The following is a 25,475-nucleotide window of genomic DNA, read 5'->3' on the forward strand; positions in this document are numbered from 1 at the left end:
TGCCTTCTTCCTACTACTTTTCCAAAAACCACCTCTCACTAACCTAATTCACTACACTTACTGCTCTCATTCTCACAGGGACCTCATGATTCTGTTTATGAAATGGGATTACACATATAATATTGAGGCCTGCTTCTGATCTTCTGGTGGCTACCTGCTGAGCTCTTTATTCTTAGCTATCATAATGTATCTCATTTTAGCGTCCCAGCCCTTATATTCCACAATCAGCAATCATGGAAAATTCAAGACATAACAACAGTAGCTCAAAAGCTAGGAAAGATTCAGTTTATTAGATAAAAAGCAAACTTTTGCTTTCACCCACGATAGAGTAGGAGGAATCATATCTATTCTCCAGCCTTACACACTCAAAACATGGACAAAATTATGAAACAATGAATTTCAGATATTAGACAACAGGCGGCACAGATCAGTCATCCTAGAAGGAAGAAAAACAAGTGATAAAAGCATTATGATTGCCCAAATTGCAGAGATAAAATTAAGCATCTGAGGAGGAGAAACATAAAGAATCCACATGCTATAGTACAAGAAAACAGTTGCACAGAGAGCTGTGGAGATGGGAAGCAGATTCTCCTTAATCATAAGCTGAGTATTGATCAAGAAATACTCGTGAGGCTGGAGAAAAGAGGAGGCAGAACAACAACTGAGGCTCACCTCGATCATGTTTTCAAGAATGAAAGAGAGACAGGGAGCATCAGACAAAGTACTCAGAAAGTCATTGCCTCTGTAATGGGGCCAATCAAGCCTAGACTAAATGTTACTTTGATCCTGCCTAAAACAGTTTAAACAACCAGCCTCAAAAGAATCAAACTGTTTTCAAGTAACTCAACTGTCTTAAAACAAAGATAAAAAAATATTTAAAAGGGTACAAAAAAACTAACATATCCACATGAAACATCACAATTAAACAATAAAATATTTGAAAAAATTGACTAAAAATTTTTAATTTTTGATAAAACTTTAAACCTCCAATTCCAAGAATTTTGTGAAACTCAAGCAAAGTTGCATTTTAAAACTACACAAAGGCATAGATAATCAAATTTCTTAAAGCAGTAGAAAAGTTGGCCTACAGATTATATAAAATGAAAAAATGATGTAATTCTATTGCAATGTATTGGTAATGAAGAAACTTTCATTTTGTTAAATAAATTTTTATGTTAGAATAAAAGCCTGTGCTTAATATTAAGAAGGACATCACAATCTTTGCTCCCCATTTTACTAATAGACCACTGGATTTCATCTGTGTGACAGTTACAAATTAGTCAGCTTATCATATGGTTCTTTAAAAATAGAAAAGAGAAACAAAAACAAATAGAAAAAAATCCCTTCATGGTATTAGATAATAATTTAGAAGTATTATTCCCACCCTTCTTGGAGTACATTTTAATATGAAATTTGACATCATTTAAAATCAATTTTAGTGTGGGAAGGGAGGAATAAGATATATGCCTTTCCCTTTGTATTTATATATTGTCCTTCCTATTATATGCGGTTATATTGTATATGACCATTCTTTATAGTATGCTCCATTTGGAGCAAAAAGTACTAAATACTGACACTACAAAACTGTTATAAGTTCTCAAAAAAAACCCATAGATAAATGAAACAAAAACATTCCTCTACAATGTACATTCTACAATTTTACACATATTCCTCTTGAATATTTTTAATAAGCAAACCTAACATCAACTATTGTAATAGCATTTTTATAAGGAAAAACTACATTAAGATAGTTTCTTTAAAAATAGCTCTTATTTTCTACCTCAGATCTGTTGAAGAATAATTTTAAGACAAGTAAAATTGTGACTCTCATACTAAAATGAAATGAACCATCTCAAAGATTTTATTTAACCCACTAATCAGTGGTAAACTGTTAAAATCAATTCAAAGAGAATTCTACAGATTTATATTTTGTATAAAATTCTTTGCTTTGCCATGAACAAGAATCGTTTATATTGCTATATAATGATATTGAAGGATGCAGTTGTATTATTTCACTTTTCTCCAAGTCAACTTCTATCATAGATGGACGCTTCTACATGACGAAATAATCCCAAAGGGTCAGTTTTACAATGCCCAGCATTCCATTTAAAATCCACCCAGTGATATTTTTGCACATTTCAAAGCCTTGCATAAATTCCTAACTAAGTATAATTGCCATTATATTAGCGCTGTTAAGATTTGCTGAAACCCATTAAAGCATAACACATGGTTAATTTTTTTTAAACTGTTTTATTATGATTTTAGAATTGATTTCTCATAAAATTAAATTTCAGAGAAAGATAAAATAGGATGAATTTTAGAGATAAAAACTAACAATTACTTACTTTAAACTGTAATTAATTTGTAAATATTATAACTTAAAAGTTTTCAAACAATTGGACTGTGATGTCAATCTAAAATAAATACTGATGTCTATATGGTAAAGATATTAACTGCTCCCCAAATTAGAATAATATTAGCTAATTTAAAATAAGGCAAGGAAAACATTTATTCACTAAATTTTAATTACTTCTTATGTTTTAAGGTAATATATTAAAAAGTAATTATATACAGCCCCAACCAGGTATCTCCATTGGTTAAAGCATCATCCCAATATGCCAAAGTTGCAGGTTCGATCCTTAGTCAGGGCACATGCAAGAATTAACCAAAGAATGAGTAAATAAGTAGAACAACAAATTGATGTTTCTTTCTCTCTCTCTCTAAATCAATAAAATGTAACTATATCCAGTTATCTCTTATTTTGCCTCAATATTAATTTCATATTTTCTCTTACAGGTCAGTAACTAGAGCATGAAGTGTGATTATTCAATTTCCTGAGGTTTTCTGGGAGGGAGAAGGTACATAAAAACAAAGTGATTTAAGTACTGTAAAAATAGTGTATTTGAAATTAATTTTTACTGTTTTAAACTATAAATGTAAATACTTAAGGCTTAAAAAATAATTCATTCTTTCTAACACTTGTTTTTATCCTTCTTGGTAGCTCTTGGACACATATTGCTAATACTATGTCAACATCTACATGATCATGCCCAGCTTGAAGCAGCTAAAGGAGCACGAGACCTTTGCCCATTGTCCTTTATAAGATTATAAAGGGTCTTAAGTCTGAGAGGGGGGATTGTTATACAAAATTAATTGATTAATTAATTTTTTTTTAAGAATTATATAGGAAAGGGTGAAGCCAGGGAACTTGTATGCACGACCCATGGGCATGGACTGGGGCGGGGGGGGCGGCTGTTGGGGAAGGAGGGCGTTGGGCAAAGGGGAGCAAAGGGGAAAATATTGGAACTACTGCAACAATCTAATCAATAAAATATACTTAAAAAATAAATGAAAGAAAACTTTTATTTTTATTCTTTTATTACTCATATTATTTCTGACTAGTTAAAACATAACTTCAACCTGTAGTTTTGGAAAATTTTATAATCATGCATGTTAATATTTTTTCTTTTATCATTCAATGACTATGTCAGAATGCAGAAATATACTTTTACCCTGGAATGTGTTTTTTTAATACACACTCAATCTATTGGTGTCACTTTATGTGTATCTTGCCCACATCAAGCTCAGTGCAGACCCAGTGACTTTTTCCCTCTAACGTGAGGAAGTTAATCCATCTTGCCCACTAACACAAAGTACAAAAAATCTTTCACAGGCAATTAAAGTGACAGAAAAATATATAACTCTCGCCTCAACCCCTTTGGGATGCACCTTGTGAATTACATTTTCTGGCACCTCTGTGCCAACTTTGTTTCTCTGCTCTGACTAGAGAGTAGTTTCATTTCAAGTCACGGATTCTGGATACCAACCAAGCTGGCAAGTGAAAAATAACTCAGCCAGGGCCATTTCACCCACCAGTGATCTCTGTCTGTGAGATAATTCCTCCCTGAGGTTTCTTTCTCTCCACTACTGTGTCCTTAAAGATTTAAACAGGGAAGCAGGCTGGGGCCACTGTCTAAGGTTTCAATTAAGACATGTGGAGATATCAAAGAAGTCACAAGCAGGCCTCCACAACAATGCTTCGTGTTTCGCTCTGTTTTAGTTCAGAGATGGCAAGATGCTTGAAAAATGTAGCTCATTAACCCCCACAGCAGATCCCAGAGCTTGAGAGGACAGAGTAGGAGCCAGCCACAAGATCAGGGTTGAATAGTCTCTCTGTTGGTTGTATACATTTGGAACTGACTGTGAAATCTATGTGGACATATTGAACCCTCTGGTTAACCTCATGGTGCAAATACATTGATCAAAGGCACTCTGTCAGTATCTGATTAAGAGCCATGTAAGAGCACTGAAGACATTTCCTTCTGGTTAACAACTTTGATTACAGGGGGCTCCTGGAGTGAGTTTTCCTGTAAGCATTCAAGCAGGTCCCTGGGCTCCAGCTGGAGCTCAAGGGTTTCCCAATGGCAGAGCTTCCTGTTGCTGAAGGCTTCAATTCATTCACAGCTTGTAAATCAGTAGCCTGTAAATCAAAAGATTGAGCTACTACTGTTTAAAACACAGTTTCCTCAACAACCTTCCTTCTGGTTTTGTTTTCATATATCAAGGGCATGAAAAAAAGTGTCCAATTTTTAACACCTGGACCGATGGGGACTCAGCAGGAGAGGTATGTTACAAGCTCTGCAGTTTTGTTTTTGTTTCAGCAGAGCAAGAATTTAGTGGCTAACATCATGATGACATTTACTTAAAGAAGTGATAGATTTCCATTTTGTGGAAATTAAAAATTATAAATTCTGTATGCACTTCAGCAAAATTTGATGTCCAATAAAAATATAAAACTAACACTGGAATGAGAATTGAGCCATATGTGTTGACTCTCCTACGTTAAACGTGTAGATAATATTTTGAAATTGATGTGAGGTGTTTAATCTAATAATCTTGAACATTTTATATGACTTAATACTTATTCAAACAGAATCAACATCAAGAGGACTAGTTATTTACGGAAAATCTTCTGTTGTTAATGTTTAGTTACATAGGGTAAAGCATCAGAACACAGTTACTTGAAAATAACAAACTTCTAAATGCATGGCTTTACCTATGATCATAAAGTGTTTTAGATGGCAATAACAGGTATTGAATACTATGTAAAATAAGCTTTTACTCATTATTGCCACATCTACTTGAGAGGGGCAGAATTATGTGAATGATCATTTGTAAATTTTAATATTATGCTCAAGGTCAATATTAAGCATCAATACTTAGTATCCAAGAAAATTAATTATTCTATTTTATCCTGGTCCTTCTACTAAATGTAGCAAAATTAACATAGAAACTTAATCTATGCCCCTTGCCAGGAATCTGAGCCTATCTACAGATTGATACTATTTATATGGTTGTCTCAAGGCTTTCTGACAAAGGAAATATTAAAACTAGCTCTTTAAATAACATTGGTAGTAGTAGTAGTAGTAGTAGTAGTAGTAGTATATCCTTTAAACAGACTTGGATTTAACTGACCCGGGCACTTGGAAAGAAGTCTCCCTAAGTGAGAAATCTCCCTCCTGGATAGAGTAGAGAGGTGGAAATTTTACTCCATTTAGGAAAGGAAGGCTCAGGCAGATGTGTAGGTGGTCACACACTACTTAGTAACACACAGCTTTGTGCTTGGGTTACTTGATCTAACATCCTACACAGTGAAGTGTGATTCCTGGGAAGAAGACTACTTATAGAAGATCCAGACAAGTAGGGGCCATATATCACTTGCAGATAAAAATGTTCCCTTTTAGCATGAAGGAGCTCAGATTCTCAAAAGAACAGAATGAGCTCAATGGCAATGGTGTATGGAACTTGGAGGGAAAGTGCATATTATGGCAAATGCCCCTCCACAGTGATAAAAGAGTGAGATTTCCAATTAGTACCCAGAGATGACCACCCTGGAGAAGGGAAAGGGGAATCCAAATCACAGGAATAAATTTAAATGAGGCTGTTGTTCAGTGTATTCGTGATGTAAGTGGAAACTTGCCATGTCTATGGCAAACAGCTATATATACACATACAATTAAATTTGTAAATGACAAGAGTCCTACATTTTTCATCCATTAGCTTTTCCATAATCATCGTTGTCTAATTGACTCCCCCTCCTTAAACCCTTTCTGTAGCTATTGTCACTTCATTTACTTCACAACATTTTTCAGAACTCCCACACTTTCAATACCAATTTGTCTTAAAGCCTCGAGTTTTATTTATTATTCAGTCCACATGCAAAACCTTAAAAAGCAACTTTTTCTTAATTTATCACATCCATGAAAACAATAATTATTGCTACTGTATATGCTCAGTCTCTAGTTACATAGGATATAGGGTTGCTCCCTATTTATCCCTGGTTACTAATGATGGTTCAAAGTTATTGTCATTGTGCTGTCACCCAATAACCTTCTTTTTATGACATTTTTGTATCTGCTTATAACAATGGTACCTCTGAATTATAATAGTCAGCAGTAAGCATACTCTTCTTAACGAATTAGAGCTCTTCCTATCTTCCTTATCTTGTGTTTTGACTTCCAATAATTCTCTGATTGAGTAATTCATCATTAAAAATATTCCTATGCTCTAGCTAGAATATCGTCGTCGTCGTCGTCGGCAGCCGTCCGTCTCGAGAGACGATGGCGTAGCTTCTTGAGAGTCTATCTGCACCGCCGAGAATGGCTGTGCAGTCCGATTCGGGAGTGACAATCCCTGCCGCACTTGGTACAGGTGAAGGCAGATGGCTGTTGTTGCTGCTGCTGACGCTGCTTCCGCCTCGATCTTTTCTGGACCGCCTCCTCGTTGCGCGCAGCCTCCGCGCGTGACGTACCTTGCCTGACCGCGAGCCTCCAGGCTAGGCGGTCGTCTGCTTGAACTTCCCATGTGTTGAGATTGATGGAGCATTGTGTCATGTCCTTTTTGCAGATGTCTTTGAACCGCAGTTTTGGGCGCCCTGTCATCCTCTTGCCTTCTGCTAGCTCGCCGTAGAGGAGGTCTTTGGGGATACGGCCTGCATCCATTCTTTTGACATGGCCGAGCCACCTGAGGCGTCTCTCGCTAAGAACTGCATGCAAACTGCTCATATTGGCTCGCTTCAGCACCTCGGTGTTGGGGACCTTATCCTGCCAGGTGACATGCAGGACGCGTCGCAGGCACCTCATGTGGAAGCTGTTGAGTTTCCTTTCGTGCCTTGCGTAGGTGGTCCACGTCTCGCTGCCATAGAGGAGAGTGCTGAGTACGCAGGCTTGGTAGATGCGCAGTCTGGTTTTCTCAGTGAGGCTGGAATTGTTCCACGCTCGCCGGTTCAGTCTGGCCATAACTGTGGCTGCCCTGGCGATTCTCCGGTTGACCTCCAAGTCGACTGACAGAGAGCTCGAGATGGTGGACCCGAGGTAAGTGAAGTCGTTGACAACCTCCAGGGTGTATCCGTCGATGGTGATGCATGGGGGAGTCCCCGTGCCTTGAGCCATAACATTCGTCTTCGTCAGGCTGATGGCTAGTCCGAACTCCTTGCATGCGTGGGAAAGGCAAGTGACTAGCTGTTGGAGTCCCTCTTCGGAGTGTGATGTCAAAGCTGCGTCGTCGGCGAAGAGCATCTCACGGATGAGCACCTCTTTGACTTTGGTCTTGGCTCGTAGACGGGCCAGGTTGTAGAGCTTGCCATCGGATCTGGTGTGAATGAAGACACCCTCGCTGCAGTCCTTAAAGGCGTATTGGAGGAGCATGGAGAAGAAGATTCCGAACAGCGTAGGCGCGAGGACGCAGCCCTGCTTTACTCCGCTGCTGACTGGGAAGGCCTCAGAGGTTGTGCCGTTGTAGGACACCGTGCTGTGCATGTTGTCGTGAAAGGACATGACCACAGCAAGCAGATGTGGTGGACAGCCAATCTTCCGTAGCAAGCTGAAGAGTCCGCTTCGACTGACCAGATCAAACGCCTTCGTGAGGTCAATAAAGGCGAGGTAGAGTGGTTTATGCTGCTCGTGACACTTCTCCTGCAGCTGGCGTAGGGAGAAGATCATGTCCACTGTTGAGCGGCCAGCTCTGAAGCCACACTGGGACTCTGGGTAGACGCGGGAAGCAAGGGTCTGCAGGCGGGCAAGAGCGACCCGGGCGAATACTTTGCCGACGACGCTGAGGAGAGAGATGCCCCGGTAGTTGTTGCAGTCGCTGCGGTCTCCTTTGTTCTTGTACATGGTGATAATGTTGGTGTCTCTCATATCCTGGGGGATGTAACCCTCCTTCCAGCAGAGACAGAGTAGATGGTGGAGCGGCTGTAGCAGGACTGGTTTCCCGCTCTTTAGGATTTCTGGAGGGATTCCGTCGCTTCCTGGTGCTTTCCCGCAAGCGAGGCGGTCGATGGCTTTGCCGAGCTCTGCCGCAGTAGGTGGGGTGTCTAGCTCCTCCATGACTGGTAGGTCTGGGATGGCGTTAAGAGCAGTGTCTGTTACGGTGTTCTTCGTTGCGTACAGCTCGAGGTAGTGCTCGGTCCACCGCCGCATTTGCTGTTCCTGGTCAGTGATGACCTCACCTGTCTTGGACTTAAGGGGGGCGATCTTGGAGGGGATTGGGCCTGTTGCCTTCTTGATACCCTCATACATTCCTCGTGCGTTGCCTATATCGGCGGCTTCCTGGATGCTTCTGCACAGGTTTAGCCAATAGGTGTTGGCACAGTGGCGGGCGGTCTTCTGGACTTTGTTCCTGGCAGCCCGTAGAGCTTGAAGTGTACTGGGAGTGGGCGTGGCCTTGTAAGCCAGTAGGGCCTTCCTCTTAGCCTCGATCACGGGTTCCATTTCTTCCCAGTGAGCCTCGTACCAGTCAGCGTTCTTCCGCTCTTTCTTCCCGTAAGCAATAATGGCGGAGTTGTATATGGCGTCGCGGAGACGTGGCCAATTGGATTCGATAATGTCATCTGCCGCCACTCCCTCGCCGAGTGCATCTTCCATCTTGTTGATGAATTGCTGGGTCTTAACTGGGTTGCTGGCACAACTGGTGTTGATGCGTGGGCGACCCTTCATCTTGGAGTGGTGCAACCTCTTCGGCATTATGCGCACCTTGCTTACCACGAGGGCATGGTCCGTGTCGCAGTCTGCACTGTGGTAGCTGCGGGTGAGGAGGGTGCTGCCAATATCCGTTCTTCTGGTGATGACGAGGTCAAGCTGGTGCCAATGACGGGAGCGGGGGTGCCTCCATGACACCTGGTGGATCTCTTTGCACTTGAAGAATGTGTTTGTCACGCACAGGCCGTGGTGACACAAAAGCTCAAGCAGTCGCTGACCATTCTCATTGATCTTTCCTCTCCCAAAGTTTCCAAGGCAGGTGGGCCAGGCCATGTGGTCGGCTCCTACTCTTGCATTGAAGTCTCCAAGGAGATAGAGAGCGTTACTTCTGGGAATCTTGGATAACGCTTCGTCCAGTGCATGGTAGAACTGTTCTTTCTCTTCGGTGGTGGCGCAGAGGGTTGGGGCATACGCGCTAAGAATGCTGACTGGGCCGAAAGTTGTTGACAATCGGAGGGTAAGTAATCTCTCTGTGCCTCCTGTGGGTGGCTCTATGGAGTTAACAAGCGTGTTCTTCACAGCGAACCCAACACCGTGCTGTCTTGGTTGGTCCGGAGACTTCCCTTGCCAGTAGAAAGTGTAGTTGGTTTCTCTGATAGTTCCGTTGTCGGCCAACCGGGTCTCCTGTAGAGCCGCAATGTCGATGTTTAGTCGTGCCAGTTCCCTATCGATGACAGCGGTTTTCCTGGCACCCTTGATCCACGGAAGGTCTGCAGTAAGTCCGGGGCACATGGTCCTGATGTTCCAGCTAGCGAGGCGAAGAGCCGGAGGCTTCTTTCTTGTTGTTTGCTTGGAATTAACTGGTGCGGGTGTTTTGTGGCCCACTTTTCGAGAGGCGCCTCTCTGATCCCCACGCACCCAGTGGGGCAGGCGAGCCATGGCGAGACGGTAGCTGTCCAGTGAGGTGCGATGACCTCTCCCACCATCAGAGGAGATCCCTGGCGCTCGTTTCCTTCGCCAATCGGATGAGCTTATAACCGGTATCTGTCTCCTCCCGTGTTGAGTCGGCATCTTGCGATGACGCTGGAGTGTCCTCTCAAGTGAAACTGAAGCTACAGAGCCTGGGCAGGGTGATATGGAGGGTCTGCTGTTGCCCATGCAGCAGACCCCCCCTCTCTTCGCAGCTGAAGGGTCCAAGGGAAAGACAAAGTCAATACAGCTTGGCTTCAGGTGCGCCGCAGGAGTTGCCGGTGTTGACTACAATGTCAAACCGCCTTAGGGACTCCGGCTCCGGATTTTCTGTCGGGGTTTACTCCCTTAGCCTTTCCCCTGAAGAGGTATGCCGCAAGGCAGCGGAGGTTTTTTGGGGTCAGAGTTTTCCTTCTCTGATTTTAGAGATGTCCTTCCTCTTTCCTCCTTTACAGTCTTGAGGGCAGCATTTACAGGCTAAAATAGAAAACTGGCAGTGTAACCTTCTAAGCAGATACTACCAATACCCTGCTTGGGTATACTCACCCAACAATAAACATCTCTTAAATGTCCTCCAAGTGCCATGCCTCGAATTAGTAAATGGCAGTGCAATGGCAGCCAAACATTTGGATCAGTTTCACTAAGTAAACCACCAACACAAGTAGGTTTTTAAAACAATAGAATAGTGTCTCATTTTATTAAAAATAATAACTATTTTTAAGCAACTTACCAGCAACACTGAATAAAAACCTGGCTGTGTTTCCCACTGTTTCAACTGCTCCTCAGCTGGCTTTAACACAGCAGTATCCTGACTGGTGGCCTGAGTTAAGACTTGAAGAACAACAGTGCTGGCACTATTGAGATCCATGGAAACCAATTGGCTCAGTCCGAATAGCCTGGCTCTCCAGCTTCCACTGTCCAACACGAAGTGGCGTCGGTTGGTCCCGCGCCCCACGCTTGCAAGTCCACGCGCCGCCGCCCACTGATGCCGAAAGCGGCTTCTAGGAACGCGCCATGTTCTGAGTCGCAGCTCTAAACGATGCGGACGCTAGAATATCGCGTCACAGACATCCACAGCAATAAAAAAGATCAAAATACTGATACACAAAACAACACAAATGAATCTCAAAAAGCATTACGCTAAGTGAAAGAAGCAAAGCATAAAAGTCTACATGAAGTTCTAGAAAATGCAAAATTATAGAGACAGAAAGTAGATCACTGGTTGCCTTGGGCTATGGGGCTAGAGGAAAGGATGATACAACAAGACACAGGATAATTTTTAGGGAGATGGAAATGCTTTAATCTTGATTCAATAGTAGTTATGCTACCGAAAAGCAATTTGGGGTCCTGCTGCCTGCCGCCACCCTCTAGGGTTAAACTATCTGGCGGCGTGTATTATCAGGCAGTCCCAGTTCCAGTCTTCAATGTCAGTTCATCATAGACTTCCAAGAATAAACACAAGATGAGGAAGAAATCAGCAACTGGAATCATTACAAGTCCATTTTATCTTTTCCACAAAATATGCCACATATGTCATCAGTAACCCAAAGTATGTCAATTTTGGGTAAGACACAACATTTCAATAATTTAATTAGAATTGTAGCATAGGAACTGGTTCAACTCTTTTTGTGTAGCAAGGAAAACAACTAAGGGAAACCACTGACAACCTATCTGAATTTTCTTGTAATTCAGTTTGGTTTAGGAAATAATGCTTCATATCAGACACACTAACATTCAAAGCAATGTTTCCAAATGATGCAAGGCTAAATTTATAGCAACAAGAAAAATAAAGTACTTAAGAATAAACTCAACCAAAGAGGTAACAGACCTGTACTCGGAAAACTATATAACACTGAAGAAAGAAACTAAGGAAGATACAAATAAATGGAAACATATACCATGTTCATGGGTGGGAAGAATCAACATTACTAAAATGTCCATACTATCCAAAGCAATATATAGATTCAACACAACCCCTATAAAATACCAGTGACATACTTCACAGAACTAGAAAAAATACTTCAAAAATTTATATGGAACCAAAAGAGACTCTGAAAGCCACAGCAATCTTGAGGAAGAAGACTATGGTAGGAGAAATCACATTACCTGATGTCAAACTATACTACAAGGCCACTGTAATCAAAACAGTCTGGTACTGGCATAAGAACAGACATATAGATCAGTGGAACAGAATCCCAGAAATAAAGCCAGGTCTATATGGTCAAATAATATTTGCAAAGGGGGAAGAAACACCAAATGAAATGAAGAGAGCCTCTTCAACAAATGGTGCTGGGAGAACTGGACAGGGATGTACAAAAAAATGAAATTAAGCCACCAACTTACACCACACACCAGAATAAACTCAAGATGGATCAAAGACTTAAATGTAAGCTGTGACACCATAAAAGTCCTAGAGGAAAACATAGGCATGAAAATTTCAGACATTGGGGTAGCAATATTTTCACTGATGTATCTACTAAGGCAAGAGAAATAAAGGAAAGAATAAACAAATGGGACTACATCAAACTAAAGTGTTTCTGCTCAGCAAAAGAAAACATGAGCAAGATAAAAAGGAAACCAAACATATTGGAAAACATATTTGCCAATGATACCTCAGACAAGGGTTTTGTCTCCAAAATATATAAAGAATTTATATGGCTCAGCACCAAGAAGACAGACAATCCCATTAAAAAATGGTCAAAGGACATGAACAAACACTTATCCAAACAGGACATACTCTGTAGGCATATGAAAGAATGCTCAACATCACTAGCCATCAGAGAGATGCAAATAAAAAAAAATGACATACCACTTCACACCAGTCACAATGGTCATCATCAACAAATCAACCAACAACAAGTGCTGGTGAGGATGCAAAGAAAAGGGAAACCTAATGCACTGTTGGTGGGAATGCAGACTGGTGCAGCCACTGTGGAAAACAATATGGAATGTCCTCAAGAAACTAAAAATGGAACTGCCTTTTGGCCCAGTAATTTCATTGCTAGCATTATACCCTAAGAATCCTGAAACACCTATTCAAAAGAACCTATGCACCCCTATGTTCATAGCAGTGTTATTTACAATAGCCAAATACTGGAAACAACCTAAGTGCCCACCTATAGATGAATGGATTAAAAAACTGTGGTACATTTACACAATGGAATACTATGCAACAGAAAGAAAGAAGGAACTTCTACCGTTTGTGACAACATGGATGGAACTAGGGAGAATTATGCTTAGCAAAATAAGCCAGGCAATGAAAGACAAATGCCTTATGATATCACCTAATACAGGGAACCCTAGAACAACACAAACAAAAGAGCGAAACAAAACCAGAGACATGTAAACAATGAGCAGACTAACAGTGACCGGGGGGATGGGGATGGGAGAGAAGGGGGGTAAGTAAAGGAAGGGTTTAGTCAAGGAACCAGTATAAATGACCCATGGACACGGCCAATGAGGTGGGGATTGATCATGAGAGAAGGGGTGGGTTGGTGGAGGGAGCAATAATGCCAGAAAAAGTGGGACAACTGTAATAGCAAAACAATAAATAAATAAATAAAAGAAAAAAAAATATATATATATATATATATATATTAATACACACACTTTCCCAAGATCTAAATGTTCACCAGAATCAACAGAAAGAATTTCATCCAGACTGAACAAACTAACAGGATTTGGAATGGAAATAAAAGATGTAAGAGAAAAATATATATAAGTACATATAAAATTATATATTTAACATTGAAATCATATATGTAATTTTTCCTGCCTGCATCCACTATTAGAAACCTGTAAAACCTGAACAAAAGAAAACACCTGTGAATATCAGGCTACAGCTTGAGGCATTGTCTGAATTAGAAGAACAATGGGTCATCAAGAATGTTACTTTCCTTTTGAGAGCTGAAGATCATTTTCCAAATGCAGAGTTGAAAAGGAGGCCATATGTGAAAAAGAGAAGTTCCAAGTAGTTCACTATACCATAAGGAGACAGAGCACCTACAGGGACATACCACCTTGTGAAGGAGTAAGTGTTGAAGGATACTCCCCTTTCTAAGTGATATTAAGAATTAGCTGATTTAGCTACCATTTCAACCTTTATTTAGTTACAATAAAATGCTTTTATTAAAATTGCATATTTAAAAAATAAGTAATGTGTATATTTCCATGGTAAACTAGCATGACTATATTGGTAGAAGCTGATGGTATAAGGATGGCTCCAGGAAGGTGACAATCCTAGCTTGCCTCTAATTTCTTGGACAGTTCAGTGTACATAAATGGAAGAGACTTATGGAGACTTCTGTGTAGAGTCTCCTTGGTCTAATGGTAAAGAAATCCACAATTCTAGGAAACCAGATATTGGAGATATAAGATCAAACTTTTTGATTGCCATTCTTTGGGACAGGAAGTTTGACTTAGAAAATAAAAAATACTGATATGATCACTGCCACACCTGGATTACATTATCTATCCCCATATTGATCTATTCTTTTTACTCCTTATTAATTTCCTGCAGTCACCATAACTAATGGAATAGTTACTATTACAGCACTTGAAAACTTACTTCCAGCTGACACTTTACTTATCCTCATAATCTCAGTGCCTTACCGATATGACTTTACTGAAAATATTAGGGCAATTTAATGAAGACCTTTCAAATTTCCTATCAATTTTCTATTGCATTTTTAACCTACTGGCATAAATATGCATTCATGTCTTTCGTTCCCAAAAGAGTAAACATAATCAAATGTTAATTGAAGCATTAATATTTCTCTGTTATTTGTTACCATTAGATACTTGATTTCATTTTTTCTTCTTCCAATGAGCATTAAATAACATGTTTCATGTTGTCAGAATTTATGCAAGTTTCAACTATTACCTCAAAAATATGTTTCTAATAGTTTTGTCACTCTCTCACATTCCTTCTTAAGAGTCATGACCTTACATCAGTAAGATTATAAGGGATATCTTAGTTAATTTTCAACAAAAACCCCCCATGAAGGAGGTACTCTTATCTTCTTGTCTTATAATTTAAGATGTCAAAAACAAGTAACTTATCAAGATAGCCCTATGGGTAAGTGGAGCAAAGATTTTCTCAGTTTGTCTTGTTCTGCATCTTACACATATCATTCATTAATAAAATCCACCATAAAATCTACCAATTATAATTCACCATAAAATAAATATGATTTAACAATATATTATAAAGATAAAATATTTATTTAATCTTAAATTATATTAATAAAATTTAGTGTCACTATCAAAGAAACAAAAATATATTAACCTCTATTTTTGACCAATTAAAAGTACAGTTTTTAAAGAGGATGTTAATAAACAACAATTAAATTAGTGATAGTAGGACTGATGTAAGACCTAAAATCATATTATATGAATAATGTCTTGAGGGACTGAGAACATATACAAAAGAAATATAGATTAAGGAAGAGAAAGGAATATCTTGCAAGTACCCCAAAAAGAGGTTAAATTTGACATAAGTAGCTTGAGGAGAGAGAATAAAGACCAAGAACTAGCAAATATAGAAAAGCAAATTTTTTTCTCAAAGCAAACCAATATAAGAGTTAATAACTTGGTTGGTGGTCAATTAAAGCATGATGTAGAATAAAGTCCTTTCTTAAAATAATAGTTTGTTGTGTAATTTAAAGTAATCCATCTCTAAAACATAAAGCATGACTACAGTAACAAATCATATCAGTTACAAAAATGTATATATCACAATGACTTCTACTTTCTGTTCTGTTCCTCCCTGAGTCCTAGGTCCACTTCCTAAAGAGTAACCTATGTTTCTTGTGTATTGTTCCAAAGATACTTCATCTCTATACAAACATTTAACATAACTAGTAATACACTCTACAGACTTTTCTGAACCTTCTCTTTCTCCTTACAGATGATTGGATAAAAGGATTTAAGAAACATCTTATTTCTTTTCTTAAGTATATTTTATTGATTATGCTGTTAGCATTGTCCCAATTTCCCCTTTTGCCCCCCTCCACCTAGTAGCCCCCTTTCCTCAAGCAAGCTCCCCCCTTAGTTATGTCCATGGGTCATACTTGTAAGTTCTTTGTCTTCACCCTTTCCTCTACTATTCTTAACATCCCCCTGTCTATTTGGTTCCTACCAATTATGCTTTTTAATCCCTGCACCATTTCCCCATTTCTCCCCCTTCTCCATCCCAGCTAATAACTTTCCAAGTGATCTACTTACCTATTATTCTGTTTCTGTTCTGGTTGTTTGTTTAGTTTGTTTTTGTTTTTATTTTTTTCTATTCAGTTGTTGATAGTTGTGAGTTTGTTGTCATTTTAATGTTCATAGTTTTTAGCTCCTTCTTTTTCTTAAATAAGTCCCTTTAACACTTCATATAATAAAGGCTTGGTGATGATGAACTCCTTTAGCTTTACCTTGTCTAGGAAGCACTTTATCTACCCTTCCATTCTAAATGATAGTTTTGCTGGATAGAGTAATCTAGGATGTAGGTCCTTGCTTTTCATCACTTTAAATACTTTTGCCTGTCCCTTCTTGCCTGCAATGTTTTGTTTTGTCTTTCTTCTTTAAAAAATCAGCTGATAGTCTTATGGGAACTCCTTTATAGGTAACTTTCTGCTTTTTTTCTTGCTACTTTTAAGATTCTCCTTTTATCTTTAATTTCTGGCATTTTAATTATGTGTCTTAGTGTGGTCCTCTCTGGGTCCAACTTTTTGGGGACTCTCTGTGCTTCTTGAACTTATATGTCTATTTTCTTCACCAAACTAGGGAAGTTCTTTTTCATTATTTTTTCAAATAAGTTTTCAATATTTTGCTCTTCCTCTTCTCCTTCTGGAACCCCTAAGATTCAAATGTTGGTACATTTAAAGTTGCTCCAGAGGTTGCTAAGCCTCTCCTCAGTTTTTGCATTCTTGTTTTTTCATTCTGTTCTGGTTGAATGTTTATCTTTTCCCTTTGCTCCTAGTCATTGATCTGAATCTCAGCTTCCTTCCTTTCTCTGTTAGTTCCCTGTATATTTTTATTTATTTCACTTTGTGTAAACTTCATTTTTTCCTTTATTTTTTTTCTATACTCTATGAGTTCTCTGAGCATCCTTATCACCAGTGTTTTGAACTCTGCCTCTGATAAGTTGACTATCTCTGTTTCATTTAGTTCTCTTTCTGAGGTTTTGTTTTCTTCTTTCATTGGGGCCATATATCTTTGTCTCCTCAATTTGGCAGCCTCCCTGTGCTTGTTGTGTAGTAGGTAGAGCTGTTTTGACTCCCTCTGTTAATAGCATGGCTCATGTAGCAAAGACACCTGCAAATTGTGTGGGGCAGAGTCTTAGATAATTGCCTTGGCAGGGCAACCCACTTCACTACTTTGTGGCTCTGTTTGTGGTGGGGGGGGGGGGTCAGAGAAGAGAAAATGCTACCACGTGGCTTCTGCCAATTTGCTTGACACTCATCTCATTTCCAGCCATTTCACTCATTTCCAGAATGTGGTTGGCACCATTCTAGGTGCTACTTTGGTGTTTGTGTACATCCTAAGACCACATGGGCCCTTTGGCAGCAAAAATCCCACAGTTTCTTCCATTGTCCTATGTGGGTCCTTTAAGCAATGAAAATCCAGCAGTTTCTTCTGATGTCCCAACTCCCACAAGTTTTTACAGCCAGAGGCAATGTGGGTCTGTCTCCCCAGTGCTGGAACCCTGGGATGTGTGGTCTGTACTGGGGTTGGGATCGCTCCTTCCCAGGGTATCCCTCCCAATTTTTATCCACCACACTTGAATGTGGGACTATGTTTTCTGTCACAGCCACTGCTGCCACCACTTGTCTGAACCACACCACCTCTCTGCCCTCTCTCCATGACTCTGCCCTTCCTACTGATCAGGATAAATGTACCTTCTTTAAATCCTTGGTTGTTGAACTTCCATATAACAATTTTTTTATGGTTCTGGTTGTTATTTGTGTTTGAGATCTGCTTGTAATTCTTTCTGTGCTTGCACAAGGAGGAAAAGTGTGTCTACTTATGCCTCCATCTTGACCAGAGTCTAAAGTAAGACATGTTTTATTTTTCTTAATAGCTACACAGAGTTCCCTTTACTATATGAAGTATAATATATTGCACAAATATCCTATTGTAATCTTATGGCTGTTTTCAGTTTTTTTCTGTAATAAACACAAAAACCTTATTTGCTTATATCTAAGTCTATATTATTTGTAGGATAAATTCTTAAATGTAAAATTGCCCAGTTAAAGGTGATTTTTATTATTGAGATTTTGATAGGTATTTGTTCTACACAAAACTTTACATTGTTCCACACTCAAAAAATGTGCAAATCAAACATTCATTGAAGTGCAATTTTTTGTTTAATTTCAAACATGAAGTTTAACCTCTTTCATGCTTCAAAATTGTATTTGTATTTTATTTTACCATACCATCTGTTTGCATGCCTTATAGTATTTTGTTAATGAGTTGTTGATCCTTTTCATATCAATTTTCAGGAACACTTTATATTTTGAGTAAAATAATAAGAACGAACTATCATATTGTTGCAAATACATGTTCAAAAGTTTCTCTCTTAATTTTGTTCTGACATTTATATAAATTTTTAAATTAAGTTAAATTCATCATTTCTCCTGATTTCTGGGTTTGATATCATGTTAAACAATCCTACCTCTACAACATAACTGTATAAAACACTCTCCTATGTTTTCTTCAAGAGTATTTAGGTTCACTTTTTCAAAGTGTTCAAATGTTAGTCCATGAGAAATAGTTTGTTGTAAAGAGTCAACTATATACTTATTTATCAGGTGGCTGCTTGGTTGTTAAAAATGTTATCAATTTGTCTTTCCCTCACTGAAATGTAGTGACACCTTTGTTGTGTAATCTATTCCCTTGTAAATATAGTGGCCCATCCACTCATGTGTCAGAATCTATCATGGCATTTAAAATTTGTATTAATAATTGTTTAGGTTACTTTTGCACAATTACTTTTATTTCTCAGATTGTCTGTCACTATTATTACATATTTTTCTCATATCAACTATAAAATCAAACAACTTGTAAATTTAAAATAAAACACACTTGTAAACTTTTTAGAATTATTTTGAAGTTTCAGTTTAGATATTAGCAAATTCTAACCCATGAGCTAAATTTGGCCCTTTATTTGTATTTATAAACAAAATGTTATAGGAACACAACCAAATCTGTTCATTTAGGTACTATCTATGGTTATTTTTGTTCTGTGACAGAAGACATAAGTAGTTGTGACCAAAAACATATAAAACATAAAATAAAAAATAATTAACGTCTGGACCTACACAGAAATATTTTATTGAGCTCCATTTTTTATTAATGTTCCATAGTTTGGTATATTTCCAAATTTCCAAAGTAATCACCAAAGCTCACTAGCCTAATATGATAATCTTGTGTTTCTTGTGTCTATTATTTATTCATAGCAACTCAACAAGGGTGGTGGTGGGATTGTCAGTTCTTATAATAGCCACTCAGGGACTCAGGTTAACGAATTTTATCTTGAAATTTGCTACCATAAATTCTGTAGAAAAATGTATTAATAGAAACATGTTAGATCATGAACTAGCAATTTAAATATCCTTCCTGGAAGCAACACAAGTAACTTCTCATATTTTCTTGGTCCAAGCAAGTCATATGGCCATATTTAACTTCAAGGGAGCAAGCAAAAAGAGACAAAATTTTTTTCTGTGTAGAGTGTTAATGACTACTGTAGTTAATATAAGAAGACTTGTCATTTCTTGACTATTGAGTCAAGCTATTCAAGAATATTACATGCCTGAAAAAATTATTAAAATTTTATATCAGACCATTTCATAGGGTATTCATTTATTACCATCTAAGAGCTCCTGAATCATGTGTGGTATGCTTATTGCTCAGTACAGTCATTTCTGTTACTAATGTAAATAGGATTTATATTTTCTCATTTACATATTGAAAAATATTGATTTTATGTATTACTTTTATTCCTAGCCATATTATTAAAGACTGTTATATTTCTTAGTGACTTTTTATGTCATTTCCTTGGATTTTTTATGTGTAAAATACTTTCTTAAGAAAATAATAATTTTGTCCTTAGCTTATATTAAGATGCTTTTAAAGTCCATATTTCCATAATATGCTTGACCTGAACTGGTATCCTACATTCCCATACTTCATTCACTGAATCATTGATTCATTTAGTTATTTAAAATCCAATTATTATGTAAAATATAAAAACTATTGTATCATAAACTACAGATTGAAAGGTGAATAAAGCAGAGTAACTTCACTGAAGAACTTACTTATATAGGCAGATATCGTAATAAATCAGTATACAGTATAAAAATCCTATATGTAAGATAAAAATAATGTCATATGGAAAATCTAGTGAAACATGTCAGATTTAATATTGAATTTTATCAATGAATATGTGCATAAGTATCGTAATTTTCCAAGGTCTGTTAATATCATTGAAAAACTATTATTAAAGAATCATTGAAATTAAACATATTTTTATATTAAAATAGTTGTTTCACTTTTCAATATATGTTTTACCACTTGCAAACTATAAGTTTCAAAATTCCAGGGCAGTATAAATTCTTTTTAATTTATTTTTTGCAGCAGTACCTGGTATTATTGAAGTTTCAGTAAATTCTCAATTTAATTGTGACTAAATTTGTTATTAGCACCTTGTTTACTACTTGATCAAGCTCAGAGTATTTCTAGGACAAAAGAGAGATTAGTGAGAGCTTATTGTACAAACATAAAAAGAAAAAATCTTAGCAAATACGAAGATGTTTTGAAATTATTCATACTATGTATTGAGATAAATAACCATGATCATAACCATGATATACATTATTGAGATAATTTTATTGTAAATCCAGTTGCTTAAATTTCTTGCATTCTGGATTTTATTTTTTGATGTTCATGACTGAAGTAGGTGACCTGACAAAATTCAAGAACATTTAGGAATGCTTTGCCAGTACCAGATTTGAAATATCTTCAGTAGGGAGGAAGTGGCCTTTGCCAGTTGCAAGGGTTTCAACAATTCTCCTGCTTCTGTTTCAGAACCCTGAGGGTGATTTGATGACTGATTCTTTTTCAGTTCCCTAGAGAATCTAGTTAAATTGAGAAGAAAACAATCATCATAAATCATACACAATGTCTTGAGACTTAACATTTTTCATGTAACTCAGAGGTTACTCCAGTCATGACACTTGAACGACATAAAATAATAAGGTACATGGACCTCCCAATTATCAAATCAGGGTGGTCTCAAAAGAGGGCAAGGATTTTTAAGATCGCAATATATTGCTAAAAAATTGTGATTAAATACGGGGTCAGGATAGCAGAGAAATTGTCATTTTGGACACTACTTATTTTATTAAGTTGAGATTCCAGCAAAGTTTAACAGAATTACAGAAGAAATGAAACAAACTGAATACTGAATCATAACATTTTTCATCAAATGTCTACTCTGAAATTTTTTTCTCAATTATTTGTGACTTTATTCTGGAGACACACATTATTATGGAGGACCTGCTGGTACATTGAAAAGTATAGCTCAAGTATACACACAATTTTCTTTTCCTCAAAGATTTACACATAGTGATATTATACACATATATCCCAAAAACCTCATTCTTCAATTTGGATTACAGTCTTAGAATTAATATTCTTAGTGAAGGTCATTAAAAAATCAAAAATTTTCAAATTATTTGTTTTATTAAATCTAAGAGAGGTAGCATCAAGTGATAAATATGATTTTATGACCATTATTTGATAATTCATGAAAGAAATAGAACTCAGAATCAGAGATTAAATCTTCAGTATCTTTTTTTATGTACTCCTTCTTGTCATTCATGGATTTCCCAAAGTTTCCCTCAAACTTACTTTCCAAAATAGTCTTCCACTAGTCCCTTATATTAATATTTTTGTTAAAACCAAACACATTATTTCCTGCACAAGCCTACAACTATTATGCTTATGAAAACTATACTCATATTTTATGATGTCTTAAAAACATTTTATTTGTGTAGTTTCACAAATTCATTCCAATCCATAGTGACCTTTCTTTGTCTAAACTTACACAACTTAATAAACACGCCTTCCCAAATTTTTCATGCCATGATAAGATAGAAAATCAATAGAGCTATACAACACACTGTGGTAAACCAGCATACCTTTTTACAATATTGGAGGCAAATTAAACAGAGACTCCAAATGCCCCAGATTTAATAAAACAAGCAAAGATTCAAAATGCGGTAGAGGGAAAACCAGGCATGCCTGTAGGAACGAGCTGAATTCTGTATGAACTCCTTGACAGTATCTCAGGTGCTGTCCTATATCCTGACTTGCATCATTTTTCAGTATTGAAACCTCTTGCCCTGTTTCTTGTACAGATCACCCACTTTTAAAAAATAGAGATAATGTGTAATCTTATCATCTATCTAAAATTGTGGATATATATATATATATATATATATACATATATATATATAAACAAAATTTAGTTTTGAATATTATCTAAGTGTAGCATTCAGTAGCATTAAATTCTCATCACAATCCTCCATCTCCAGGACTTATTTCATTTCCCAAACTGAAACTTTTTATCCCTTCCTCTCTACCCATTCCCTGGCACCCGCCATTCTACTTTCTGTCTCCATGAATTTACTACTCTAGGTACCTCATGAAGTAGAATCATACAGTATTTTCCTTTTGTGACTGGCTTATTTAACTTAGAATAATGTCTTTAAGGTTCAATAAATGAATATATATAAGGTCAAGAAATGAATATGTATATATATTCATTACTCATGCTGTTCTTTAAGAAGCTTTAGTAGTAAACATTCTGTATTAGATGAGTTAGTTTATGAATACATTAAAATTGTGAATCATCTCTAAGCTTAATTTCATCTAGTATCTTTGATCTCCTATTATATTCTTTTTATGAAAATCAATACAGCCATTTGATTAAAAGTAGTTATGATTGACCTAGTTACTAATTAACTTTGATGTATGGGTTATCGTTTATCACACAAAATCAAGTAGTCTTCTTTAGATCTTAATAATTCAATTATTTTAAATTAGAATATAGTGTCATGATCAAAATGAGACCATGTCTCTTAATATATCTTGTTTTTTGGAAGGTTTCTAATAAATTTGTTAAAATGATTATTTCTAAAATCCATAAGATTTTTCAAAATAATTGTTAATGATTTACTGCTTCACATAGCAAGTATAGTTCACTAAATTTCTTTTACAGAGTTTGTTTTGAGGGAAAAATAATTTATATATAATATCTAAAAAATTCCAATTTGAATAAATTCTATATTATTATATCATTATAATGATCTACAAATGTAATTTATGTGTGGATGAGAAAACTATTTAGTGTTACAATCAGATGAATTTCTAAACAGAAAGCATTGTTTTAAAAAAATGCTGCCAACAGACTCTGACAATTATAGGTGAAACAGGAAACAAATATGCAAAGACATTATTACAACTTCTATAATTCTGTTGTACAAAAGGTACTAGTTGTTATTCAAATAAACCATGAGAATGTGAATGACTTGGTCCTTGACAGGTGATTTCATCTATTCAAAATAATCTCTTGGCTTCATTTAGTTACTGCTGCTCTTAAGAATTTTCTGAGAAGAAATGCAAATAATCTGAAAGGCTGAGAAGAGGGTCAGTACCAATTACAGTCCCAGCTGAAACAGAAACAATACCACCTCTCAATAAGCAAGAATGTGAGCCATTGGAGGAGCTCCTTATATTAATGCCACAGTAAATGTGGTGAGTCTATCACAAGGTATTTTAGTAGCGAACTATAGAAATGATCCCTGAAAGTATAGTCTTATCACAAGGTATTTTAATACAATATATCATGCATGTCATTCAGATTTACAGGCAACATGTTGAAAATGTGGATACCTACTTTTCTCTGCTGTGATTTTAGTACATTGTAAGAAATAGTCCTAAATTTTACCTTTTTCCCCAAATACTTGGTTCTGTACTACTTTCTGAGTTAATAGAAAACATGATCACACTTTTCCTCCCTAATTTAAAGAAAAGCATGTATTTTCTAAGAAGATAAACATGTTCAAGCTAAAATGTATTTATCTTGCATTTTAAAAAAATGAATCCTGTAGTCTTTTACAATAAAAAATAAACAAGAATAGCACAGCTGATGAATTTATTATTCTCATTGTGGAAAATTCCAACTTTGATCTATTGTTTCTTATATATTTATGCTATCAATATAGCCACATATAATTTCATAAATAGTGTAACTCTTACAATAACAGTATTTTTGAAGGAAATATTAAGTGCCACTTGTCGAGTTAATAGCCTATTACAGTCAAATCACCTTAAAATATGTACCTATTATATGTATTAATGATTTTTAATAACTTAAAATTGTATAGCATAACTGTGAAATGAAATGGAACTCTGATTGGTTCTTTGTGGAAAATCAAGGTTGCATAATAACCTAATAGAGTTTCCCTCAGGAAAAGAAATACGCAAAAAACATCATTAAAATGATGAAAATTTTAAAAATAGAAGATTATTTTGTGTCCCAATTTTGGCTGAATCAGTTAAGTGTGTTCACTACTTCCCTGTAACAGATTTGTTAAAGTGCATACTGCTCTCATGGAGAAGTTATCCCTGAGTAATGGAACAATATAATCTATCGCAAAGCAAAGTAGATATATATCAAATAGAAGGAAAGTACGTCTTTAACTTGACTCACTTGCTAACATGAGTACACCGCTCTGTATTTTGCCTGTAGCACAATAGCATTTACTCAACTATTAAGATCATTTTATGATTTGAGTTAACATCATGTAATAATAAAGATTGTGGCCAACTGAGTCAAATTATGTGAATTTAAATACTGACAGACAAGGCCAGTTGAGGTAAAATATTTGGGTCAATTTACTCAGTCTCTGTGTTTCATATTTCTTATCTACAAAATAGAGACCCTCTACTTTAGAGGCTTATTTGGGGGCTAAATATCCAACTCTTATGAAGTTATTATTACTGACTCTTGCCCACAATAAGTGATCAAATAGTATTAACTATTATCTTCATTATTATCTTTATGACAAAAATTTTTAATTCTATTTTAGCTATATTTTGACTGTTATTAGCTATAGTCCCATTCATTCTGTTACTGTATTTGTAGAAAAGGTATAGGCTATCTCTTTTTAAAAATATTAATTAATCAATATACTATATAATTCACCAGATACAGAACATCTATGTTTTGAGCATTGTTAGTCACTGATGAAATAACAGAACAAAATAGATTTGTTCTCTGCTTATGAGAATATCATGGTTCATTATGAAAAGATTTAGATAACCACAAAAGGGGGGTTTTCTATTTTATGATGATAAAAAATTACCATCTTATTTTTAATTGAAAATTAGTCTACCTTCAGACTATTTAATATAAAGATAGATACAGATCAAATATAGAAGTTGGCAATTTCTAACAACTAAATGCTGCTTTTT

General features: G+C 36.6%; 1 pseudogene; it reads right to left on the reverse strand.

Moving 5' to 3' along the window:
• Positions 1 to 23,738: 23,738 nt before the first annotated feature.
• Positions 23,739 to 23,816, reverse strand: LOC150021328 (small nucleolar RNA U3; annotated as a pseudogene).
• Positions 23,817 to 25,475: the final 1,659 nt, after the last annotated feature.

The sequence above is a fragment of the Furipterus horrens genome, unplaced genomic scaffold (assembly GCF_987537825.1).
Source record: "Furipterus horrens unplaced genomic scaffold, mFurHor1.1.pri manual_scaffold_1, whole genome shotgun sequence".
Classification (NCBI taxonomy): domain Eukaryota; kingdom Metazoa; phylum Chordata; class Mammalia; order Chiroptera; family Furipteridae; genus Furipterus; species Furipterus horrens.